The sequence below is a fragment of the Oncorhynchus keta genome, unplaced genomic scaffold (genome assembly GCF_023373465.1).
Source record: "Oncorhynchus keta strain PuntledgeMale-10-30-2019 unplaced genomic scaffold, Oket_V2 Un_contig_7937_pilon_pilon, whole genome shotgun sequence".
Classification (NCBI taxonomy): Eukaryota; Metazoa; Chordata; class Actinopteri; order Salmoniformes; family Salmonidae; genus Oncorhynchus; species Oncorhynchus keta.
The window spans coordinates 75001-84760 of NW_026289764.1; the positions used below are offsets into that span (position 1 = coordinate 75001).

The 9760-nt window shown below is 44.0% G+C and overlaps 1 protein-coding gene across 1 annotated transcript in view; it reads right to left on the minus strand.

Annotated features, from left to right (window-relative positions):
* Positions 1-9542, minus strand: part of LOC127926609 (bifunctional heparan sulfate N-deacetylase/N-sulfotransferase 4-like) — an 18282-nt gene extending 8740 nt beyond the window's left edge. Inside the window, exon 1 of the mRNA XM_052512041.1 lies at positions 9488-9542. The gene's annotated coding sequence lies outside the window, so the exon portion shown is untranslated. The remainder of the gene's footprint in view (positions 1-9487) is intronic.
* Positions 9543-9760: the final 218 nt, after the last annotated feature.

Sequence of the window (9760 nt, forward strand, 5' to 3'; positions counted from 1 at the left end):
TCTCTGAATGAGTGGACCCTGCAGTGTCCCAGAGGTTTTTCATGCAGCAACAGAGCCTTCTCTGAATAGTGGACCCTGCAGTGTCCCAGAGGTTTTTCATGCTCAGCAACCAGAGCCTTTCTCTGAATGAGTGGACCCTGCCGTGTCCCAGAGACAGCGTGCCTTTCTTGTTATCCTTTTATATCGACAAAGCTTTTGTCCGGTTGAAATATGATTGATTATTACGACTAAAAACAACCTGAGGATCGATTATAAACACCATTTGCCACGTTACTACGAACTTTACGGATACTATTTGGATGTTTCGTCTGCCTGTTGCCTTTGAGCCTGTGGATTATCGAACAAAGCGAGGTTTTGGATCTAAAGAGGGACTTTATCGAACAAAACCGAGGTTTTTGGATATAAAGAGGGACTTTATCGAACAAAACAGAGGTTTTTGGATCTAAAGAGGACTTTATCGAACAAAACAGAGGTTTTGGATCTAAAGAGGGACTTTATTGAACAAAACAGAGGTTTTTGGATATAAAGAGGGACTTTATCGAACAAAACAGAGGTTTTTGGATCTAAAGAGGGACTTTATCGAACAAAACTGAGGTTTTTGGATATAAAGAGGGACTTTATCAACAAAACAGAGGTTTTTGGATCTAAAGAGGGACTTTATCGAACAAAACAGAGGTTTTGGATATAAAGAGGGACTTTATCGAACAAAACTAACATCTATTGAGTAAATGGGAGTCTTGTGAGTGCAACCATATGAAGATCATCAAAGGTAAGGGATTCATTTTATCTCTATCTGACTTGTGTTACTCCTCTACTTGGCCGGTTACTGTTTGTAATGATTTGTCTGCTGGGTGCTGTTCTCAGATAATCGCATGGTATGCTTTCAGCCGTAAAGCCTTTTAGAAATCTGACAACATCCATCTCTCTAGGTGTCTATAGTAGAGTCCTGGTGTGTTAACCATCTCTCTAGGTGTCTATAGTAGAGTCCTGGGATGTTAACCATCTCTCTAGGTGTCTATAGTAGAGTCCTGGGGTGTTAATCATCTCTCTAGGTGTCTATAGTAGAGTCCTGGGATGTTAACCATCCTCTAGGTGTCTATAGTAGAGTCCTGGGGTGTTAATCATCTCTCTAGGTGTCTATAGTAGAGTCCTGGGGTGTTAATCATCTCTCTAGGAGTCTATAGTAGAGTCCTGGGATGTTAACCATCTCTCTAGGTGTCTATAGTAGAGTCCTGGGGTGTTAATCATCTCTCTAGGAGTCTATAGTAGAGTCCTGGGATGTTAACCATCTTCTATGAGTCTATAGTAGAGTCCTGGGATGTTAACCATCTCTCTAGGAGTCTATAGTAGAGTCCTGGGGTGTTAATCATCTCTCTAGGAGTCTATAGTAGAGTCCTGGGATGTTAACCATCTCTAGGTGTCTATAGTAGAGTCCTGGAATGTTAACCATCTCTAGGTGTCTATAGTAGAGTCCTGGGGTGTTAATCATCTCTCTAGGTGTCTATAGTAGAGTCCTGGTGTGTTAACCATCTCTAGGAGTCTATAGTAGAGTCCTGGGATGTTAACCATCTCTAGGTGTCTATAGTAGAGTCCTGGGATGTTAATCATCTCTCTAGGAGTCTATAGTAGAGTCCTGGGATGTTAACCATCTCTCTAGGTGTCTATAGTAGAGTCATGGGATGTTAATCATCTCTCTAGGTGTCTATAGTAGAGTCCTGGGATGTTAACCATCTCTCTAGGTGTCTATAGTAGAGTCCTGGGATATTAACCATCTCTCTAGGTGTCTATAGTAGAGTCCTGGGATGTTAACCATCTCTCTAGGTGTCTATAGTAGAGTCATGGGATGTTAATCATCTCTCTAGGTGTCTATAGTAGAGTCCTGGGATGTTAACCATCTCTCTAGGTGTCTATAGTAGAGTCCTGGTGTGTTAACCATCTCTCTAGGTGTCTATAGTAGAGTCCTGGTGTGTTAACCATCTCTCTAGGTGTCTATAGTAGAGTCCTGGTGTGTTAACCATCTCTCCAGGTGTCTATAGTAGAGTCCTGGTGTGTTAACCATCTCTCCAGGTGTCTATAGTAGAGTCCTGGTGTGTTAACCATCTCTCCAGGTGTCTATAGTAGAGTCCTGGTGTGTTAACCATCTCTCTAGGTGTCTATAGTAGAGTCCTGGTGTGTTAACCATCTCTCTAGGTGTCTATAGTAGAGTCCTGGGATGTTAACCATCTCTCTAGGTGTCTATAGTAGAGTCCTGGTGTGTTAACCATCTCTCTAGGAGTCTATAGTAGAGTCCTGGGATGTTAACCATCTCTCTAGGTGTCAAAAGTAGAGTCCTGGGATGTTAATCATCTCTCTAGGTGTCTATAGTAGAGTCCTGGGGTGTTAACCATCTCTCTAGGTGTCTATAGTAGAGTCCTGGGATGTTAACCATCTCTACTAGGAGTCTATAGTAGAGTCCTGGGATGTTAACCATCTCTCTAGGTGTCTATAGTAGAGTCCTGGTGTGTTAACCATCTCTCTAGGTGTCTATAGTAGAGTCCTGGGATGTTAACCATCTCTCTAGGTGTCTATAGTAGAGTCCTGGTGTGTTAACCATCTCTCTAGGTGTCTATAGTAGAGTCCTGGGATGTTAATCATCTCTCTATGTGTCTATAGTAGAGTCCTGGTGTGTTAACCATCTCTCTAGGTGTCTATAGTAGAGTCCTGGGATGTTAACCATCTCTCTAGGAGTCTATAGTAGAGTCCTGGGATGTTAACCATCTCTCTAGGTGTCTATAGTAGAGTCCTGGGATGTTGACCATCTCTAGGTGTCTATAGTAGAGTCCTGGGATGTTAACCATCTCTCTAGGTGTCTATAGTAGAGTCCTGGGGTGTTAACCATCTCTCTAGGTGTCTATAGTAGAGTCCTGGGATGTTAACCATCTCTCTAGGTGTCTATAGTAGAGTCCTGGGATGTTAACCATCTCTCTAGGTGTCTATAGTAGAGTCCTGGGATGTTAACCATCTCTCTAGGTGTCTATAGTAGAGTCCTGGTGTGTTAACCATCTCTCTAGGTGTCTATAGTAGAGTCCTGGGATGTTAATCATCTCTCTAGGTGTCTATAGTAGAGTCCTGGGATGTTAACCATCTCTCTAGGTGTCTATAGTAGAGTCCTGGGGTGTTAACCATCTCTCTAGGTGTCTATAGTAGAGTCCTGGGGTGTTAACCATCTCTCTAGGTGTCTATAGTAGAGTCCTGGTGTGTTAACCATCTCTCTAGGTGTTTATAGTAGAGTCCTGGAATGTTAATCATCTCTCTAGGTGTCTATAGTGGAGTCCTGGGGTGTTAACCATCTCTCTAGGAGTCTATAGTAGAGTCCTGGGATATTAACCATCTCTCTAGGTGTCTATAGTAGAGTCCTGGGATATTAACCATCTCTCTAGGTGTCTATAGTAGAGTCCTGGGGTGTTAACCATCTCTCTAGGTGTCTATAGTAGAGTCCTGGGATGTTAATCATCTCTCTAGGTGTCTATAGTAGAGTCCTGGGGTGTTAATCATCTCTCTAGGTGTCTATAGTAGAGTCCTGGGATGTTAACCATCTCTCCAGGTGTCTATAGTAGAGTCCTGGAATGTTAATCATCTCTCTAGGTGTCTATAGTGGAGTCCTGGGGTGTTAACCATCTCTCTAGGAGTCTATAGTAGAGTCCTGGGATATTAACCATCTCTCTAGTTGTCTATAGTAGAGTCCTGGGATGTTAACCATCTCTCTAGGTGTCTATAGTAGAGTCCTGGGATGTTAACCATCTCTCTAGGTGTCTATAGTAGAGTCCTGGGATGTTAACCATCTCTCTAGGAGTCTATAGTAGAGTCCTGGGATGTTAACCATCTCTCTAGGAGTCTATAGTAGAGTCCTGGGATGTTAATCATCTCTCTAGGTGTCTATAGTAGAGTCCTGGGATGTTAACCATCTCTCTAGGTGTCTATAGTAGAGTCCTGGGATGTTAATCATCTCTCTAGGTGTCTATAGTAGAGTCCTGGAATGTTAACCATCTCTCTAGGTGTCTATAGTGGAGTCCTGGGATGTTGACCATCTCTCTAGGTGTCTATAGTAGAGTCCTGGGATGTTAACCATCTCTCTAGGTGTCTATAGTAGAGTCCTGGTGTGTTAACCATCTCTCTAGGTGTCTAGTGTGTTAACCATCGCTTTAGGTGTCTATAGTATAGTCCTGGGATGTTAACCATCTCTCCAGGTGTCTATAGTAGAGTCCTGGTGTGTTAACCATCTCTCCAGGTGTCTATAGTAGAGTCCTGGGATGTTAACCATCTCTCTAGGTGTCTATAGTAGAGTCCTGGGATGTTAACCATCTCTCTAGGTGTCTATAGTAGAGTCCTGGGGTGTTAACCATCTCTCTAGGTGTCTATAGTAGAGTCCTGGTGTGTTAACCATCTCTCTAGGTGTCTATAGTAGAGTCCTGGGATGTTAATCATCTCTCTAGGTGTCTATAGTAGAGTCCTGGTGTGTTAACCATCTCTCTAGGTGTCTATAGTAGAGTCCTGGGATGTTAACCATCTCTCTAGGTGTCTATAGTAGAGTCCTGGGATGTTAACCATCTCTCTAGGTGTCTATAGTAGAGTCCTGGTGTGTTAACCATCTCTCTAGGTGTCTATAGTAGAGTCCTGGGATGTTAACCATCTCTCTAGGTGTCTATAGTAGAGTCCTGGTGTGTTAACCATCTCTCTAGGTGTCTATAGTAGAGTCCTGGGATGTTAATCATCTCTCTAGGTGTCTATAGTAGAGTCCTGGTGTGTTAACCATCTCTCTAGGTGTCTATAGTAGAGTCCTGGGGTGTTAACCATCTCTCTAGGTGTCTATAGTAGAGTCCTGGGGTGTTAACCATCTCTCTAGGTGTCTATAGTAGAGTCCTGGTGTGTTAACCATCTCTCTAGGTGTCTATAGTAGAGTCCTGGTGTGTTAACCATCTCTCTAGGTGTCTATAGTAGAGTCCTGGGGTGTTAACCATCTCTCTAGGTGTCTATAGTAGAGTCCTGGTGTGTTAACCATCTCTCTAGGAGTCTATAGTAGAGTCCTGGAATGTTAACCATCTCTCTAGGTGTCTATAGTAGAGTCCTGGTGTGTTAACCATCTCTCTAGGTGTCTATAGTAGAGTCCTGGTGTGTTAACCATCTCTCTAGGAGTCTATAGTAGAGTCCTGGGATGTTAACCATCTCTCTAGGTGTCTATAGTAGAGTCCTGGGATGTTAACCATCTCTCTAGGTGTCTATAGTAGAGTCCTGGAGTGTTAACCATCTCTCTAGGTGTCTATAGTAGAGTCCTGGGGTGTTAACCATCTCTCTAGGTGTCTATAGTAGAGTCCTGGTGTGTTAACCATCTCTCTAGGTGTCTATAGTAGAGTCCTGGGATGTTAACCATCTCTCTAGGTGTCTATAGTAGAGTCCTGGGATGTTAACCATCTCTCTAGGTGTCTATAGTAGAGTCCTGGGATGTTAACCATCTCTCTAGGAGTCTATAGTAGAGTCCTGGGATGTTAATCATCTCTCTAGGTGTCTATAGTAGAGTCCTGGGATGTTAACCATCTCTCTAGGAGTCTATAGTAGAGTTATGGGATGTTAACCATCTCTCTAGGTGTCTATAGTAGAGTCCTGGGGTGTTAACCATCTCTCTAGGTGTCTATAGTAGAGTCCTGGTGTGTTAACCATCTCTTTAGGTGTCTATAGTAGAGTCCTGGGATGTTAACCATCTCTCTAGGTGTCTATAGTAGAGTCCTGTGATGTTAACCATCTCTCTAGGTGTCTATAGTAGAGTCCTGGGGTGTTAACCATCTCTCTAGGTGTCTATAGTAGAGTCCTGGGGTGTTAACCATCTCTCTAGGTGTCTATAGTAGAGTCCTGGGATGTTAACCATCTCTCTAGGTGTCTATAGTAGAGTCCTGGGGTGTTAACCATCTCTCTAGGTGTCTATAGTAGAGTCCTGGGGTGTTAACCATCTCTCTAGGTGTCTATAGTAGAGTCCTGGGATGTTAACCATCTCTAGGTGTCGAAAGTAGAGTCCTGGGATGTTAATCATCTCTCTAGGTGTCTATAGTAGAGTCCTGGGGTGTTAACCATCTCTCTAGGTGTCTATAGTAGAGTCCTGGTGTGTTAACCATCTCTCTAGGTGTCTATAGTAGAGTCCTGGGGTGTTAACCATCTCTCTAGGTGTCTATAGTAGAGTCCTGGTGTGTTAACCATCTCTCTAGGTGTCTATAGTAGAGTCCTGGGGTGTTAACCATCTCTCTAGGTGTCTATAGTAGAGTCCTGGGGTGTTAACCATCTCTCTAGGTGTCTATAGTAGAGTCCTGGGATGTTAACCATCTCTCTAGGTGTCTATAGTAGAGTCATGGGATGTTAACCATCTCTCTAGGTGTCTATAGTAGAGTCCTGGGATATTAACCATCTCTCTAGGTGTCTATAGTAGAGTCCTGGGATGTTAACCATCTCTCTAGGTGTCTATAGTAGAGTCCTGGGATGTTAACCATCTCTCTAGGTGTCTATAGTAGAGTCCTGGTGTGTTAACCATCTTTAGGTGTCTATAGTAGAGTCCTGGGATGTTAACCATCTCTCTAGGAGTCTATAGTAGAGTCCTGGGATGTTAACCATCTCTCTAGGTGTCTATAGTAGAGTCCTGGGATATTAACCATCTCTCTAGGTGTCTATAGTAGAGTCCTGGGATGTTAACCATCTCTCTAGGTGTCTATAGTAGAGTCCTGGTGTGTTAACCATCTCTCTAGGTGTCTATAGTAGAGTCCTGGTGTGTTAACCATCGCTTTAGGTGTCTATAGTAGAGTCCTGGTGTGTTAACCATCTCTCTAGGTGTCTATAGTAGAGTCCTGGTGTGTTAACCATCTCTCTAGGTGTCTATAGTAGAGTCCTGGGATGTTAACCATCTCTCTAGGTGTCTATAGTAGAGTCCTGGTGTGTTAACCATCTCTCTAGGTGTCTATAGTAGAGTCCTGGGATGTTAACCATCTCTCAAGGTGTCTATAGTAGAGTCATGGGATGTTAACCATCTCTCTAGGTGTCTATAGTAGAGTCCTGGGATATTAACCATCTCTCTAGGTGTCTATAGTAGAGTCCTGGTGTGTTAACCATCTCTCTAGGTGTCTATAGTAGAGTCCTGGGATGTTAACCATCTCTCTAGGAGTCTATAGTAGAGTCCTGGGATGTTAACCATCTCTCTAGGTGTCTATAGTAGAGTCCTGGGGTGTTAACCATCTCTCTAGGTGTCTATAGTAGAGTCCTGGTCAGACAGACTGTGTTAACCATCGCTTTAGGTGTCTATAGTAGAGTCCTGGGATGTTAACCATCTCTCTAGGAGTCTATAGTAGAGTCCTGGGATGTTAACCATCTCTCTAGGTGTCTATAGTAGAGTCCTGGGGTGTTAACCATCGCTTTAGGTGTCTATAGTAGAGTCCTGGTGTGTTAACCATCTCTCTAGGTGTCTATAGTAGAGTCCTGGTGTGTTAACCATCTCTCTAGGTGTCTATAGTGGAGTCCTGGGGTGTTAACCATCTCTCTAGGAGTCTATAGTAGAGTCCTGGGATATTAACCATCTCTCTAGGTGTCTATAGTAGAGTCCTGGGATATTAACCATCTCTCTAGGTGTCTATAGTAGAGTCCTGGGATGTTAACCATCTCTCTAGGAGTCTATAGTAGAGTCCTGGGATGGTAATCATCTCTCTAGGTGTCTATAGTAGAGTCCTGGTGTGTTAACCATCTCTCTAGGTGTCTATAGTAGAGTCCTGGGATGTTAACCATCTCTCAAGGTGTCTATAGTAGAGTCATGGGATGTTAACCATCTCTCTAGGTGTCTATAGTAGAGTCCTGGGATGTTAACCATCTCTCTAGGAGTCTATAGTAGAGTCCTGGGATGTTAACCATCTCTCTAGGTGTCTATAGTAGAGTCCTGGGATATTAACCATCTCTCTAGGTGTCTATAGTAGAGTCCTGGGATGTTAACCATCTCTCTAGGTGTCTATAGTAGAGTCCTGGTGTGTTAACCATCTCTCTAGGTGTCTATAGTAGAGTCCTGGTGTGTTAACCATCGCTTTAGGTGTCTATAGTAGAGTCCTGGGATGTTAACCATCTCTCTAGGTGTCTATAGTAGAGTCCTGGGATGTTAACCATCTCTCTAGGTGTCTATAGTAGAGTCCTGGGATATTAACCATCTCTCTAGGTGTCTATAGTAGAGTCCTGGGATGTTAACCATCTCTCTAGGTGTCTATAGTAGAGTCCTGTGTGTTAACCATCTCTCTAGGTGTCTATAGTAGAGTCCTGGTGTGTTAACCATCGCTTTAGGTGTCTATAGTAGAGTCCTGGTGTGTTAACCATCTCTCTAGGTGTCTATAGTAGAGTCCTGGTGTGTTAACCATCTCTCTAGGTGTCTATAGTAGAGTCCTGGTGTGTTAACCATCTCTCTAGGTGTGTATTGTAGAGTCCTGGGATGTTAACCATCTCTCTAGGTGTCTATAGTAGAGTCCTGGTGTGTTAACCATCTCTCTAGGTGTCTATAGTAGAGTCCTGGGGTGTTAACCATCTCTCTAGGTGTGTATTGTAGAGTCCTGGGGTGTGTACCTGGTCAACAGGGTAGTGTGTTAACCATCTCTCTAGGTGTCTATAGTAGAGTCCTGGGGTGTGTACCTGGTCAACAGGGTAGTGTGTTAACCATCTCTCTAGGTGTCTATAGTAGAGTCCTGGGGTGTGTACCTGGTCAACAGGGTAGTGTGTATTGTAGAGTCCGGGGTGTATACCTGGTCAACAGGGTAGTGTGTTAACCATCTCTCTAGGTGTGTATTGTAGAGTCCTGGGGTGTGTACCTGGTCAACAGGGTAGTGTGTTAACCATCTCTCTAGGTGTGTATTGTAGAGTCCCGGGGTGTATACCTGGTCAACAGGGTAGTGTGTTAACCATCTCTCTAGGTGTATACCTGGTCAACAGGGTAGTGTGTTAACCATCTCTCTAGGTGTGTATTGTAGAGTCCTGGGGTGTATACCTGGTCAACAGGGTAGTGTGTTAACCATCTCTCTAGGTGTGTATTGTAGAGTCCTGGGGTGTATACCTGGTCAACAGGGTAGTGTGTTAACCATCTCTCTAGGTGTGTATTGTAGAGTCCCGGGGTGTATACCTGGTCAACAGGGTAGTGTGTTAACCATCTCTCTAGGTGTGTATTGTAGAGTCCTGGGGTGTGTACCTGGTCAACAGGGTAGTGTGTTAACCATCTCTCTAGGTGTGTATTGTAGAGTCCTGGGGTGTATACCTGGTCAACAGGGTAGTGTGTTAACCATCTCTCTAGGTGTCTATGGTAGAGTCCTGGGGTGTGTACCTGGTCAACAGGGTAGTGTGTTAACCATCTCTCTAGGTGTCTATAGTAGAGTCCCGGGGTGTGTACCTGGTCAACAGGGTAGTGTGTTAACCATCTCTCTAGGTGTCTATAGTAGAGTCCTGGGGTGTGTACCTGGTCAACAGGGTAGTGTGTTAACCATCTCTCTAGGTGTGTATTGTAGAGTCCCGGGGTGTGTACCTGGTCAACAGGGTAGTGTGTTAACCATCTCTCTAGGTGTCTATAGTAGAGTCCTGGGGTGTGTACCTGGTCAACAGGGTAGTGTGTTAACCATCTCTCTAGGTGTCTATAGTAGAGTCCTGGGGTGTTAACCATATCTCTAGGTGTGTATAGTAGAGTCCTGGGGTGTTAACCATCTCTCTAGGTGTGTACCTGGTCAACAGGGTA